At 41.4% G+C, this 15,230-nt stretch overlaps 1 long non-coding RNA gene across 1 annotated transcript in view; it reads left to right on the forward strand.

The window, feature by feature from the left end:
* LOC121678186 overlaps nt 1-2,667 on the forward strand; it is a 58,074-nt gene extending 55,407 nt beyond the window's left edge. Inside the window, exon 3 of the long non-coding RNA XR_006021181.1 lies at nt 2,388-2,667. This is a non-coding gene — a long non-coding RNA (uncharacterized LOC121678186). The remainder of the gene's footprint in view (nt 1-2,387) is intronic.
* The last annotated feature ends 12,563 nt before the right edge of the window (nt 2,668-15,230 follow it).

Consider the following 15,230-nt stretch of genomic DNA (forward strand, 5'->3'; position numbering starts at 1 on the left):
GCACCAAGATGTTGCTTTCTGCACCACACCATTGTTTTTCCTTTGAGCCTAGTGATGAATGCTGTGCTCATCACACTCTATTTGTTTGAGACACTCCTTCTCCAGGCTGTGTGATAAATGTATCGTCTGAGCAACGGGAAGGAGAGAGCTGATCTAGAGGTCTCATCCACTGGGGACCTATAACCATTTAGCAAAACAGAGAGGTTATTGTCTGGCTCTTTAGCCGTCTGCCCCTCCCCCCTCTGGACTGGGGAATCTAGATACCAGAGGGAATAACTCTATGCTTGCTAGCTTTTCCAGCTTGATTACATCATCACACACAATGGCGATCAGGGAGCATTGCCAGTACTGTGCTCCCCTCTAGCCATCACTGAGGTACTGTATATCAGTGAAAGTACCCATAACATGATATCAGTGAACATCATCCAAAGAGAGACCTGCTCAAGCGAGGAGAGAGAAATAATTATTTTCCCCATTGAATGAAAGAAATGCTTGAAAGAATGAAAGGCTTTGGAGACTGTGGACTTGGCATAAGCCCACTAGCATTAAAATCAATGAGGTGATATCCAAAAAGCAAAACTTTCCTGAAAATGTTCCAATATCTCAGCATCTGTGTATGATTTATGTTTGTATAACCCATAATTATAAAAACAAAATTAATATAGTCTTTTAACTGGGTCAAACGCTATGTCTCTTAGGAGAGGCTTTATGCTAGTACATATGCACACCCACACCCACACAAACACACACATACAGTGGACTGCCAGATGGAGCAGGACACTGGTGGGTTTTGTGGGCAGTGAGGTCATGCTATATGCTGCTGTTGTCAGGCTTGGGGTTTTCTCTCCTATAAAAATATGTCCAGTCAGGTTAGCTCAAACCACCATGAAACAGACATAGAAAACAAGTCAGTCTTTTTCTGCTGCGTTTGATGGGCTTGCCTCAACTTGAAACAGAGAATTCTTCCAAAAAAGACAAACACTACTTTGTCAGATGTACCCTGGCTCCCAGTAATGGGTCCCCATGGTGAGCAATTTTTCAGGCTGGAAAAATCGTTATACTAAGTGCAAGGCACAGTGATTATTTCTGGGAAACAAAAGTAGTTTCGATGACGCAGATCTTGCGCAATACAAAGAACAGATTTGTAAGCTTTACTTCTCCATGTTCACCATCTCCACACTCAGGCAGCAAAACCAAAACCAGCCTCAGAAACCCTGTGACTGATTGCAGTTCCCCACTTCCTTCTGCTGTGTTGCATCTAAAGGATGTTGAGGTGCCATTCTATTACACCTTGATATTTAAGTACCAACCAGCCATCTCATCTCAATCCCCATCCTCTCCATTGCCCCTTTCCCTCTCACATATAGCTGCGGCTGTTTGGTTGCCTTTTTAAAGTCTACTGGAGACCTTCCAGAATTTTCCTTGGCAGATGGTAAAATTAGTCTCCCTTTCTGCCAGCTGGCATTGATATTGTTTATCACTAATCTAATTGTGAAAACTTAAGATCGACAACAAAGGCCGCCTTTCATTCCAGCCAGTTGATATATCGTTTGCCCGTGTTTGGTTAAGTACTCTGTTTTGAATTTGCAGTCTTCCCCATGTTGTAGTGTGAGTGCTGTGTCCGTGATGACAAAGGTATGAGATTGTTGTTTTTTCTTTTTCTTTTTTTTTTTTTTAATTCTTACAATGCTTGTTTTCATGAGTCCATCTCCAATGATGAATGGTAATGTGTTTTAAGCACATACTGGTGCATGGAGAGGCCCATTGCTGGGTAATAAAAAAGCAGTTATGGAGAGATGGAATCAGAGACGTTACTTAGGCATGGGGCACTCAGACATTTTCATTGTGTTTTGAGTGGGCAGTCGTGTAATGAAGACAAACGGAAAGCCATGATGAACAGAACCTGACATGGCCACAGCCAAAAAGAATGGCATTAGCACAAAATGCTGTGATCAGTCCCCTTCAAACGCTATCTAGCCTCTTATTATTCCTAGCACAAGTCACAGAAAACAAGTAGCCAAAGAATCATATGTCGGTTTTAAATAATGTACCTCTCCTCCCTTCCTGGCTTTTTGTGGAACATTAATTTTTTTCAATCTGATAACCCCTGCTACTAGTGTTGACATGTACAAAGTGATTCTCGTTAGGTAGTAGTTAATCACAAGGTGAGAAGTTTTCCCGGAAAACGGTTCATTGATAACTGTCATGGTACAGTTTCACAATGCTGGTCAGATGTTTAGTCATTTGCTAAGCAGAAAAAGGAATTCATATCCTGCCGCTAAAGGTTAATCACCCCTTGGATAATTCACTTGCGTATCTAATCACACATCTGCCATCTTTTCTGGTTCATACATGAACCAATTATCTTGTAACTAATGTGTTCTCAGATCCATTCCCGGTATGTGAGCACAGCGTCAGTCTGGGAGGAAGTGCAGACTACAGCAAAAACTTCAACCCCCATTTCCATATGATGGATTTTTGAAGCATGCCTGCTGGTCACTGACCTGTTCCACATGTACAGTATAACCATGCCATTGCTAATGACGTAATCCTTATGCTGGTTGTGTCAACCTTGATGTTGTGACCTTGTTAATGAATAGTAGTATTTGTGACTGGTAAAAAGACATCAAACTGTTAGAACTGTTACACTTTTAATATTTTTGTGGATACAGCTTTGTATAATATATGGATACAGATGTGCGCAACAGTGTTTTCAAAATATGCTTGGTTTACTATTATGGACACTTCAATCTGCACACAAGCTCTATCACTCATCACAGAGTTTGAAATAAAAATCTCTACATTGTGTGAGTCTACACATTTCACAGGTCCAGATGCGTTTATCTGTCCCTTCTTAACCGGCCTAACTCCTCAGTCTACATATAGCATTTGCTACGTTACTTGTTATGTTTGTCGTTGTGTAAAGGCCATCTCATATCGGATAATCGGTTGTGATTGGCCAGGTGGAATTCAGTTTCACTGAATCAGTGTCCACTGATTTTCAACATTTTTGTCCCTAGTAAAAATTTGGATCTAATAAACAGGGCTCAGGTTTAAAAATAGCCTACAACCTAGATAGCATGCATCTTCAGATTACTTGAATGGGGTTTCTTACGATTGGTTTCTCTCCGATATTTCCTGGAACATTGAAAGACAGGGGCATAAACAAAAGCACAGCACACAAGTCCTTATATACACACAGATACATACTCGCACAAATGCATACATATATGCCCACAGGTGCACTGCACATTTACAAATGTACACACATACACACACGCGCTGGCACACTATGGTAAAAATGTAGACATATGTGCAATATCATGCAGACGTATACTTGTGCAAATATGCAAATATAGAAGTACAGTTTGGTTGTCCATTGTTGCAGTCTTAGTGAGGTAGTGCACATAAGTTTGTGATATAAAGATGAGTGTGGTTTTAGAACACATATTCTATATTTTTGTGAAATGTATATATATATATATATTTATAGATATATAAGCAGAAAGAGTTTCAACAACTATTGAGCAACCAAGGGAAGACCATGTTAGACTTTAGACTTTAGGCAGTTTACAAGGAGTAGGAGCAGAAGCAGGGGGTGTAGAGAAGTTGAGAAGTGTCGTTTACTTTCTTCGGATAGCACATGCAGCACCGTGCGGCAGAAGTAATGGCATCGATCAAAAGTGGTACCCCATTGTTTTGTGGAGGTGCTAGTTAGCCAATTAGAGAGGATAACAACTTTGAACTGCAATTGAACACATAATGATGGCTTTAAAGATGAATCAATGAAAAACAGCTATTGGAATGATGCTACAATCTGCTTTTTCAAGGACAAGATGCATGGTAGAGAACATCATAACAAGCATAGAAGGGGGGGACTTCCATTGCCTTACTTATAACAAAAAACCAGACCTCATTTACTCCCTGAATTGCTTTCTGTTAAGAGTCTTTGAAGATCAGTGCACATTACACATTTCTCTGTGTGAATGAGCATTTTGTAGTTCTTTTGCATCCTATTCTCTCTTACTCTCTCACTGAGAATTGACATGTAGTTATTCTTTAACAAGAGGCATGGTAATACTGAATTTAGCCAACATTTGCAAGAGATATTGTGCATATCTGAGTTTTTACCACTGTGGAAAGAAGTGCATGATAACATCACACCTTCCATGTGTTATCCCTTCTTTTCCTGCATCTGCATTCAGTGCTTTATAAACCTGTAAAAGGTGGCCTACAGCAGTGATATAATACAGTGTCCAGCCACAGCTTCTAAGCAATCAATTATTCTGCACATTCCAAGAATACCATCTGAGTCTCTGCCAAGTGATGATGAGTTGACCTTAGGGATAAACCTGGCAATCTTTATGTCCTACAGAAATGAATTTCTGTGGCTGTCAGCGTTTCTGCTTGATGCTTACGTAGAGCTGAGCTATTTGAGACATCTAAAAAACTTTTCCTGGAGACCAAAGAAACATTGACTTGAACATTACAATCGCTAATTGGGTGAATGCTGTGACTGTTGGCAATGCTTAACACTAGATATTGCCCAAAACTCTTTGCTGAGCTGTATATTACCAATGGAAGTTCAAATATAGTTCATATATTTGCATATAAATCAGTACAAAAAAAGAAGAATGATCAAAGATGAATGATCAAAACACTGTTGGAACACTGCATGACTGGTGCAGTCTTGCCACCTTGCTATTTTAAAAATAGACTTCCACCTCCCCACGGTAATCCCTAAAACCACATATGAGGTCCCATACTGCATGATTAGATGTTTCAGACCAAATTTACGTCGTCTTCACCTCAGAGCTGGCTGCCCCTCCTGACCTGCTGTATTGCCACGCTGAGGTATCTCCTACCCCATTTGACTTCTTTATGTAAGCAGGTCGTGGAATGGTTGGCTGGATTCGTAAAGCGGCACAGCCGATCTTCCCTTCCTCTGAGGGAAAGTGGCCTTGGCTAACCCCTGCATACAGTCAGCATTCATTATCAAAACCCAACTGAGCACAAAGAAACCCGTTTAGCTGGCGCTCGCCCCTCCCCTCCGCTTTGTTGTGTATCTGCCACTCTCTCTCTCTCTCTCTCTCTCTCTCTCTCTCTCTCTCTCTCTCTCTCTCTCTCCTAGTTGCAGCTCTATGCTGCCATAAACAACACAACCCCTGGGAGAGAACTTGCTTGCTCTCACTCTCCCTCCCTCCATCTTTTTCTCTCTCCCTCTCTGACTCTGTCGTTCTCTCTTTTAAATCACCTCCTTCTGCCAGTCCCTCTCTTTTTCTATAGTTATAGTAAGTTTTTTTTTTCAATCACAGCAGATGAATTGCTCGCCTACTGTTGAGTAATATCTGTAGCCAGCAGCAGGCAGTCTCCTCTCGGCAGAGGTCATGTTGAATATGAAGTATGTTATGTAATGAGCAATGGCAGTGGCAAAGATGTAATGCAAAATATATGTGCTATCTTTACTGCCTTTCTTCCTAACACCTTAACCTTATTGAAAATGTTTACCTCTACGGTAACATACAATTTTCCCCTATACCCCAAGGCAATTCAGCTTTAATAGTAAACTGTGTGTGAATGTGTGTGTGTGTGTGTGTGGCTGCTGTTGTGTATCTGATCCAACACACTCCAAGGGAATGATTATCAAACCAGGCTTTTATAGTTTCATTTTACACATAATCCATATCTTCTATGCTTCCATGGTGTGTAGTGTTCTTCCTTCCATTTTGAATGAAACTTTTCATCTTTGATCAAAGGGGTAAAAAGATATCCTATGCGCTCAGTGTTCACACTGGATTTGCTGCACCCATGCAGGCAAGCAGTTGTTTGACATTCTCGAGCTCGGAAAAAATGGAGGAGCCAGGAAAAACAGTGTGTTCTAAGGAGTCCGGGCCGGGGAGGTTGGCCTCAGCAGATGCCACATGGTGTGCCAGTACATTCCTGGGAACTGGGAGGCTGCTGCAGCACCCGGCCCACATTGATCTGAACTTGAGCCGTCAGTAACTTGCTGGTCCATGTCTGAGGTAATGGGGGATAATAGACTTTTGGGGAGATGATGTCACAGCACTGCAATGTTTCTGTGACGCCTTTCTCTGAGAGAATTTATATTCTTCTCAAGGGAAGAATTTGTTCATTTATAATGACCTGCAGTGCAATTTGTGCATATATGTTTGAAAGCACTTAAGATTAAGGTTCTGGAACCTTGTCTTTACACAATAAAGTGAGTTAAGTGCTGTCCACATAATACTAAATACTACTTTAAACTGCATATTCACTTACAGTGGCAGATAAAAGTAATGCATAGTGGTATGTTTGACCTGTATAAATCATTACTGAGAAAGTCCTTACTACGTAACCCTTTGATCTATCCAAACCCATGTGGGCCTAACAGCATTGGGCTTCTATGATTGAAAACCCTGTGAAGTTGCTCTGCTACAGGGGACTCAATTATCGTCCAACATCCAGTTGAGCTGGGCCTGCAGTCCTAGTTATTTGCAGGCAGGATCTGCTTCCATCAGGGTTCTAATAATTGAGGCCCGGTGGGGGGTTGGGGCTGAATGCTGAGTCACCACCACCAGTGTATTTGTTTAGAATGCAGGGGCAGAGGACAGAGCGGCCAGTGCGCTGATCACCATCTATCATCCTTTGTCTGATGTCGTAATGACCTGCTCCACTGGCTGCGAGGATCAACAATGACTCCCTGAGGCTTTTCTGTGGACTCAGGGGCATAGCACGCCTCCAACCATAGTCCCCCCTCAACCCTCCCCTCGCAGTCATCCATTAGAACATTGTCTCCACTGCCTGACTGTATAGATGTATAGAAAAAACATCTTTGTGTTCAAACCATAAGCATTTCCTCCAGCTGGCTTTGACATGATAGTTCATGGGTTGCATGCTGAGACCAAACGTGTTTGTTTCCTTACGTTGTGTTGGAGAAGCCTGTGGCTGTGGTCTGTATTTAGCAACTGCAGAGAAGGAGCATGATTATGACTGAGCATATTCTTACATAATGTGTCGTGTTCCAGCAGCAATGCAAAATGCATGCCAGGATGAAACAGCTCTGCTGCTGCTGTGCTGAGACACACACCTCCATCAGTCCATCACTACATCAGTGGCAGGACTAATGAGGCTCGAAGGCTGGAGTTGAAAACATTTGCAGGTGCAAAGCAGGTGAAGCAGTCTTACACATGGGCATATTTTTAATGCAGAACTTGCATAAGACAGACTGCTCAGTTAATCTAATAAAATGATTATGTGTGTACCATATGTAGTGTGTATTAATAGTGTGTGAACATATTCTGTAATGTATGTTATGTAATGTTGCTATTGTCCTTATACGGCTTGAAGTTTTAATCCATTTATGGAAGTGGATTTTCCGAAAGCCTCAGTGAGAACAATGCGCTGAATGGGATTTCAGGAGGCTGTTCACATCATCCTAACCTAATGCTTAGAGACACTTCTGCCACAATGAGAATCAGTGAGGTGGAGAAAGGGTGGTTAGACACCGTCACTATGGTAGATGGGTCAGAGAGTGTGCAAACTCTGAATACTACTCTGTGGCATTGGTGTGCGCTTGTATTACAGTTTTATAGAAAGCCAACTGAGCTCCTCTGTGTACCTCCTCTTCTTATGTAAACACACAAACACACACACATACACGAAACACCAACCATGGAGCAACACTGTCCGCCTACACTTCTCAAAATCTGCAGCCGCGAATACCTATTTATGGATCTACAATGCTTTATCTCTCTCCTGAAATTCTTCCCACTAGCTTAAACAAGATTAAATGTGTTAAATAACACCTTATTTGTATTGTCAAATCTAGTATGTAACTGTTGCTATCTTCAAGGATTGCCATGGACTGTACTTGTCCTTGCCAAAAGACAAGTGTTGAGGCAAGGCAATGCTCTTATCAGATGAACTGAAGGTGCTTGGGTTCCAGAGCTTTTTAGTATGGTTAAGGGTGGCTCTTGCAGAGACATACCTCTTTCCAGCATACATGTAGTTCATAAATAATTGACCAGCCACTCCCTGGTTGGCATTGAGGGGTCTCACTAGCTTGGCAGGGGTTGTGATATAAGAGGTGTAATCAGAGAGAGCTAATGTTAGGAGGTGTACTTCTGAAAATGTATTAAAATCAAGAGAAATGCATAGATTTCCCAATGCATGACATGGGAGGATATTTTAATTTAACTTTAATTTAAAGCAACATAATTTTTGTAACTTAAAATAATGTTTCCAAAATCGTTTCAGTGGTTCATCAACAAGTAACAGGGTGAACAGCACTGCATTTGCTTCGCAACCCTCTATCGGCTATAACCGCACTATGCAAGTTTGCCAGATCAGGTAGCGGATCTGTAATTCGATGGAATGAGACATAAGAAACTACAAATTTGACTTGCTTCTGATCTCGCAATACATCATACTTTCATAAAATCATGCAACATACTCTACCTTGTCTGTGGACATCATTATTTGCAAAGCCGGTGCTGGATAAACAAATACCTTGCGTGAGACAGAGGAAAAGTGCTTTGGTGTTGCATTAAGCCAGACTGTTACATGTAGCATTGTGAATAAAAAATAATGAAACATGAGGTAATATTTTGAGCATCTGATCTGTAGGGCAGTATAGGAAAGATGATACTGTATGGTCAGAGTCATCAATAGTTATCAAATAGGCCTGATAGCCACAACTCAATTTCATGATAGACAGACCATACAAATTCTGATTTTCGTCTTAAAAACTTGTCACTGGTGAAAATGAAGTCTGAGGTGGTTACTCAGGGACTAACCCTTAAAATAGCTCACAATCTTTTTCTGACAACTAAAGCAGAAAGGAGACCTTACGACCTACTCTTGACAACCTTGTATCAACTGTGATCTTGTAATGCTCTTACACAATGGCCATCTCAATGTGAATCTTCCGCAGATTCACATGGACTGTGTGATAACAACAACTTTGTCCACCTCTTTCCAGAGTAATTTTGTTCTTTTCCCTAGAATTGAGCAGTGTGTGTGTGTGTGTTCTGAAGGTCCATTGCCCCTGGTGTGATCTCTTCAAAGCTTCATGAAGCCATCAGATGAGGGAGAACAGTAGTGGTGCATCACTGCGGGCTGCTGTGTCTCAGCTCTTCTGTGCCCTCTCGCTGCGTAATTAATATCGGACAGCGTTGCCTAGGCAACAGCGTGTTTTTGAACAAATCGTCCCCCCCCCCCCCCCCCCCAACCTCTACAGCTCTGTTAGGTAATAGAAAATTGAACCTCAACTTTCATGTTTTCTCCCGTCAGCTTGATGCAAGACAGGAGGTTTCAGGGTACAGAGTACACTGAGTGTTTGGCCAATCTGTGTTTTCGTAGACAGTATCTTTTGTTTGAAGTTCTCGAAAACCAAGCTGTATCATCTGAAACTGTTTATTCAGTGACTGTTAATGTTCCTGAGATATTGTATATAAACACACATTCTGTACCGTGTGAGCTTGGCTCGTATTGTTCATATACCCCAGATATGACCACGGATTATAACAGAAAAATGGGAATTTCATAAACACTCTTCACTCTTCAAACCTCTTTTGTGTCTTGTATAGATGATTCAATAGTGGCAGTTGTCGCCTCACTTTCAGAATATGTTGTTTTTGTCGCATACTGATTGTGAATAACATGGGCGTGTAAGTATTGGTAGACCATTTTAAACAGTGAGAGTATCAGTCATCTTAAATCCCACTGCACAGCAACAACAGAAGCTCTACCCTATCATAGCAAAACCCTGCAGTGTGCGTAAGTCCTATGGCAGTTTGCCTACAAAATCGGCAGCAGCAGACAAGGCAACCAGTGAGGATTACCAAGAATGAAATGGAGGGCCAGGGGAGCTTTTGTGCTGTTTCAGTCAAAGCCATTTGGACGTTTCGGGCATTCAGCGCCACGTTTCCCTGTTTGTCTGCAGGGACAGGGCGAGATCCTCGGTGAACAGGGGAGCTGTGAGACTGTTAGACACAATCTCTCCTCTCTGCTGCAGTGCTGCCTGGCAAGCACAGGCAGGCCCTGCCCTTCTGGAAATGTAGGTGAAAGGGCTCTCTCTTTTCCTCTGTCTCTCTATCCGCCACTCTCTCTCTCCCTCCCTCCCGCACTCTCTCACTCACTCAGTCGCTCACTCCCTGCAGGCAAAAGGGTGGGGGAGGGGACAGTGTTTGGTGTGATGAGGGCAGAGTGAAGGGGGAGGGGAGAGCAAGAGGCAGGCAGGCTGGTGTGGTATCGACTTTCACTAAAGACACTGCGTGACATTTTCTCTCTTTCGAGTGAACCACAGTGCATGGTCCACGTGTGCACGGCAGAGCCACCGGCTCATCAGGGATTTCCCAGACAGTGAAGCACCAACAAGAGAGAGAGAGACATAGAGATAGCGAGAAGAGTAATATTGATACACACTGAACCCTAATGCCCTCTTGCAAGATGTGATAAAAGCTTAAAGGGCCAAGCCACAAATAAATGAATGTGTGGAGAACCGGGTTGAGCAAAATAGTTTGTGGCATTATTTTACAATCACCTGCATTTGGTGTATGGTTGATTCCAAAAGGCATAGCTTCCTGTTTAATATCCCTGTCCATTTCTGGGAAGCTGCACTCTGAGGCACTTTGGATCCTGTTGTTTTATAACCATCTGACCCATGCTCTTGGTGGTGAGGAGTTGAACTGCTACTTCTGCATTAAATATCACTTGCAGCATTTGTGTACTATAAAGCCTTATTTCCCACAAAAGTACATTGTTTTGATATGTGGGAGAGATTGAGTTTGAAGGCTGCTTTTTTCTCAAGGACCACTGGCCAGGGAGTTTATTTAACTGTGAGCCTGACTGCAGTGGAATGTTTTATTGTTTCTGTGTGGAGATATGTTCAGTATGTGGAAGAACCAAACTACTTTGTATCACACATGTGTCCTCGCACCACTCGCATCACAGATGTATTGATTGTCTCTTCGTTATGTAACTCGTGCTGTCCAAACACTGTTTTATGGCATATTAGCATTATATTTATATTTTCTCAATATTTTTGAATTTCAAAAGCATATACTGAAATGCTGATAGGGCTATTCATTTAAATGTACACTCACTTGCCTGTAATTTCAGGGTATTTCCTGGTAATTTCTTCAGTAGACATCTGTCCATTTGTCTTTTTTGAATTTACATTTGAAATGAACTATAAGATATGTGAATATAATACAGGATAGATAGATAGATAGATAGATAGATAGATATACTTTATTAATCAAAGAAGCAAAGAAATTACTTGGCAACTGGGGAATGTGAGGAATGTGTATCATATAGCATGTTTTAATAGTGCAGACCTGGTCTAGCAATACACAAATTTAAGTACAGTTCAAAGCCATGCTTGTCAATTCAATACTATTTCAATACACAAAATAAGTGTAGAGGCCACTGAATTCAGTTTCCGTTTTAAAAGAAAGAGAAAATAAATAGAAAACATGTTTGGTCTGTTAGTCTCAGTAATTGGTATAGAGTGTGTTTACATTTTATGATTCAAAGTCACTTTTATAATTTCATTTTACTAATTAATTCTTAAATATGATCATGAGTAATTAATGTATTGGATATCTTAGTTTAATGGTCTATCAAGAAGTTTATGATTATAAATAATATAAACAATTCACTTTTAAAACCTGATGACTACTAGACCACTGATGTAGTCTAGCTTTGCATGTTTTACAATGGCAGCCTCCGAACAGCACCAGAGTTTCCACCAGTGGCCAAAATATTTATTACATCTGTTCCATCACAAAAACCAGACAATGTTGTGGCCGAACGATTAGATTTGATCATGATTCAAAGGGTACATAAAACTAATCTTGATCATGATGCACAGATCAGTTGCTCCAGGCATTACTTGGACATGACCCTGCCATCTTCCTCTGAAAAGTCCTGTTTATTGCATGTTGCCTTCACTCACACTTTGTCACAAACAGTTTATATATATACACAAATTCAGTTTATATATATATATATATAAAGCTATATATATAGCTTTATACATAGCACAACCTCCTAGCTACTTGGTGATCACCAGCCAGCCAGAAAACTGAACACCCACACATTAATTCAAATTTAATTCAGCACAATTCAAGAGAAATGTGAACATAGGCATGTATGTACGTTATCTACGTAGCTAGCTAGCTGGTTGATAGCAAGAAAATGTTCACAACTGCAAACCTGTTACTGATATTCAGCTACGTTTTGTCGACTGAAGTAACCCTTGGTAGCCTGCTTGTTTAGTTCCATAGCCTGGTAACCACAAGCTAGGAACACAACTTAAAGGTGCCATGTGTAATGTCCGCCAAAAAATCAATTCATACTCCACATTCCATAAAAGATGGGGGCAGTATACCTCCAGAAAGTGAATTGGTCTACCCTAAAGTAACAACTGACAAACGTGTATTGCAGTTTGGCTGGCGGTTATGTTGCCGCCTCCCATGGCCGAAACTGGTATTATGATACCTGTCGGGCTGTGGCTAGTAATTTAGCATGCTAATTCAGGTTGATATCTCTGCAGCACTATACCTTGTCATTTTTTTTAATGACATCATGGCCCTTATTTCTTCTCATTCTTTTGATGCGTGTAGCTAATTTTTTGGATATTTTTACCTCAATTCTTACACTTCTTATTCCTTAGGTTAATATTTAAATTAGTGAGCGGGTTCTGACCCAGACATTCTTGTGTTGTGTGCTACAGGTGTCAAAAGGCAACTCCAGAAAATGGACCTGATTCTCTGGACATTATTCCGAGTTCATATGCAAAAACAGCTTTAGAAACAGTCACTCTCAGCTAGGGTGTTGTCATTGTTGAGAAATATCTCTGCCGTAGTTTTTTCTCCCCTTTTGTGTTTGGTGACGGATGTTACACCACCACCACATCACAAGCGATGGAGTTCATCCATAGAGCCCCTCCAAGGCTTTATTCTCAGAAGCCTGGATTGACAGTGCTCCTCCTGAAAAAGCCACAGGTTGCCATGTTTTCCCCCAGTGCACACACACACAAACACACACACACACACACACACAATTTCCACAGGCAGCTGTGTGAGTGTGTACTCTTGTCATTAGCCCTTCCTCAGCTGTGTTTTTGGCCCCATCTGATTCCAGCACTGAAAACCCCCTAACATCCATCCATCCATGTTCCCCTTTACTCCTTTACTTTCATCTCCCTCCTATGAAAGACTGCTGAAAACATTGGTTTAAAGAAAACACATCCCCTTGTGTAAATGAACTGGAGTGATTAGGATTCAGGGTAGAAAACGGATAGTGTCAATGGAACTGTTAGTGATATAATAGTCATGTGTTGAAGCCAATGTTGATTATTGAGGGGAGGTGTCACTCATTCTCTCAGCCTCTGTCTCTCCTTTTCTTCATATTTTTGCTTCACTCGGAACACTCACTGATGCTGTTGCTAGGGAAACAGCGGTGGCTTTTATTGGCTTAGCTGTATCCAGGCAGTTAGACAAAGCGCAGGCATCATCGCTGCCTCCCCCCAGCCCTCCAACCCTACTGCACGCCACGTTTGGGCTGTAGCGTGCAGCAGCAGCAGCTGAATGTGGCAGCGCCGTGTGCCCCTCTGCTCACCGATTCCATTCACACTAATAGAGACAGGCATTGTTTTTTTTTGTTTTTTTTTTATTATGGAGAGGCTCATTGTGCCCTCTGTACAGTATTCTAGGTGCACAGCTTTATTCAGGGAGTGGTGACTCAGCTTAGGCACAAAGCCACACTGTGTGTATAAATGTCATAGCAGAGCATACATGTTGTACACATCTCTAGTTGAGTTGTTACAGGAACAGTAGGTGCATGCATATATAATATGTAGGGTGGCCACATATAGAGAATGGCGTTTTTACGATATGTTGAAAAAACAAGGTTACATAATGTACCTATTTAGCTATTTAAATATTAGGTATATGTATATACATGGCATTTACTTAGATTTTGTGAATTTACAAATTGTACAAGCACCTCACCCAATTTGGCACTTCCACATACTGCGTTTCAATATGAACTCTAATAGTAGTAATCTTTGAATGTATAGCTAGCTATACATAGTAATCTATGAATAGCTAAGATATTTAACTACCAGTATCCCTTAAGTAATAATGGCCTTCTTTTTACCATAACATTCATATGTGTGGTACATGCTTGATTCCTACTTCCCACATGTGCAGAAACCCTGTTTATATCAAAAGAACTGTACATGCAAGTGGACAATAATTGGAGTATATTCAGAACGTTCAAAAGTCAGAATCTATATTTGCAATACATTTTTTGGACCTGTATATGAAGTAGACTGTATATGAAGTAGACAGTAGACACTGACTTGGATTTCAGGCTGTGGCTATACGGCAGATGTTGGTAACATTACTCTGGAACTGATTTAAGTTGCGGAATGGCCATGTGCTGGTGAAGCAACTCTGTTTGACCAGCTTTGTGTGAAGGTGGATAATCATTACTGCATTTTATTGGCTGCACTTCTGGGCACACCGTAGCTCCTTCTGTTCTTGAGGCTAAGTTCAGCCTCGCTGCCTGCTCACCACACCATAATTATAGCCTAAGTTACAGAATATAGGTCCGTTAATTGTAGCATAAGAGGGTTGGCTTGTGATGGCAGGCTAAGGTAAGAAATATGCTGTTTTCCAGCTAGTAGGTAGTTCTTTTTGAAGCCTAAAGGCAAAACAGAAGTTTACTAGCATTTATCTTAAGACATTGCATTGTTTGGCAAGTTCAGCTACAGATTCAGTGCACGCAAAAGGCCCATGACTTGTAGAGTATACTCATGTGATCTCAGATACTGTTACATTAAAGTCAAATTTAGCACCTGCAAACTTAACGTCATGGGAACTGGTCTTAACACTTGTAGTATGAATTTCATTGCCGCTCAGTGTGTGCTTGAGATATTTTGAGGGATTAAAACCAAAAACCGCCACATTGCAGACAGAAACTACAGTGAAAATGCAGCCTCCCCTTCCCCACAACTCTCCACTGAAAGACACCCGAGGTCTCGCCAAGCACACCGAGTTGTTCTGTGCAAGTGGCAACATTCCTAATTCTTTCTCCATTTGATTGAACATTGACAGTGCACCCACGCTTTTCCGTGGGTTGCTGGTGTGCATATTTATGTTCAATTAGAGTGTGCGATGGAAAATGAGTCAGAGAGGAAAAGGAGCCGCGAGGCCAGG

The sequence above is a fragment of the Alosa sapidissima genome, chromosome 12 (assembly GCF_018492685.1).
Source record: "Alosa sapidissima isolate fAloSap1 chromosome 12, fAloSap1.pri, whole genome shotgun sequence".
NCBI classification, from domain to species: Eukaryota; Metazoa; Chordata; class Actinopteri; order Clupeiformes; family Clupeidae; genus Alosa; species Alosa sapidissima.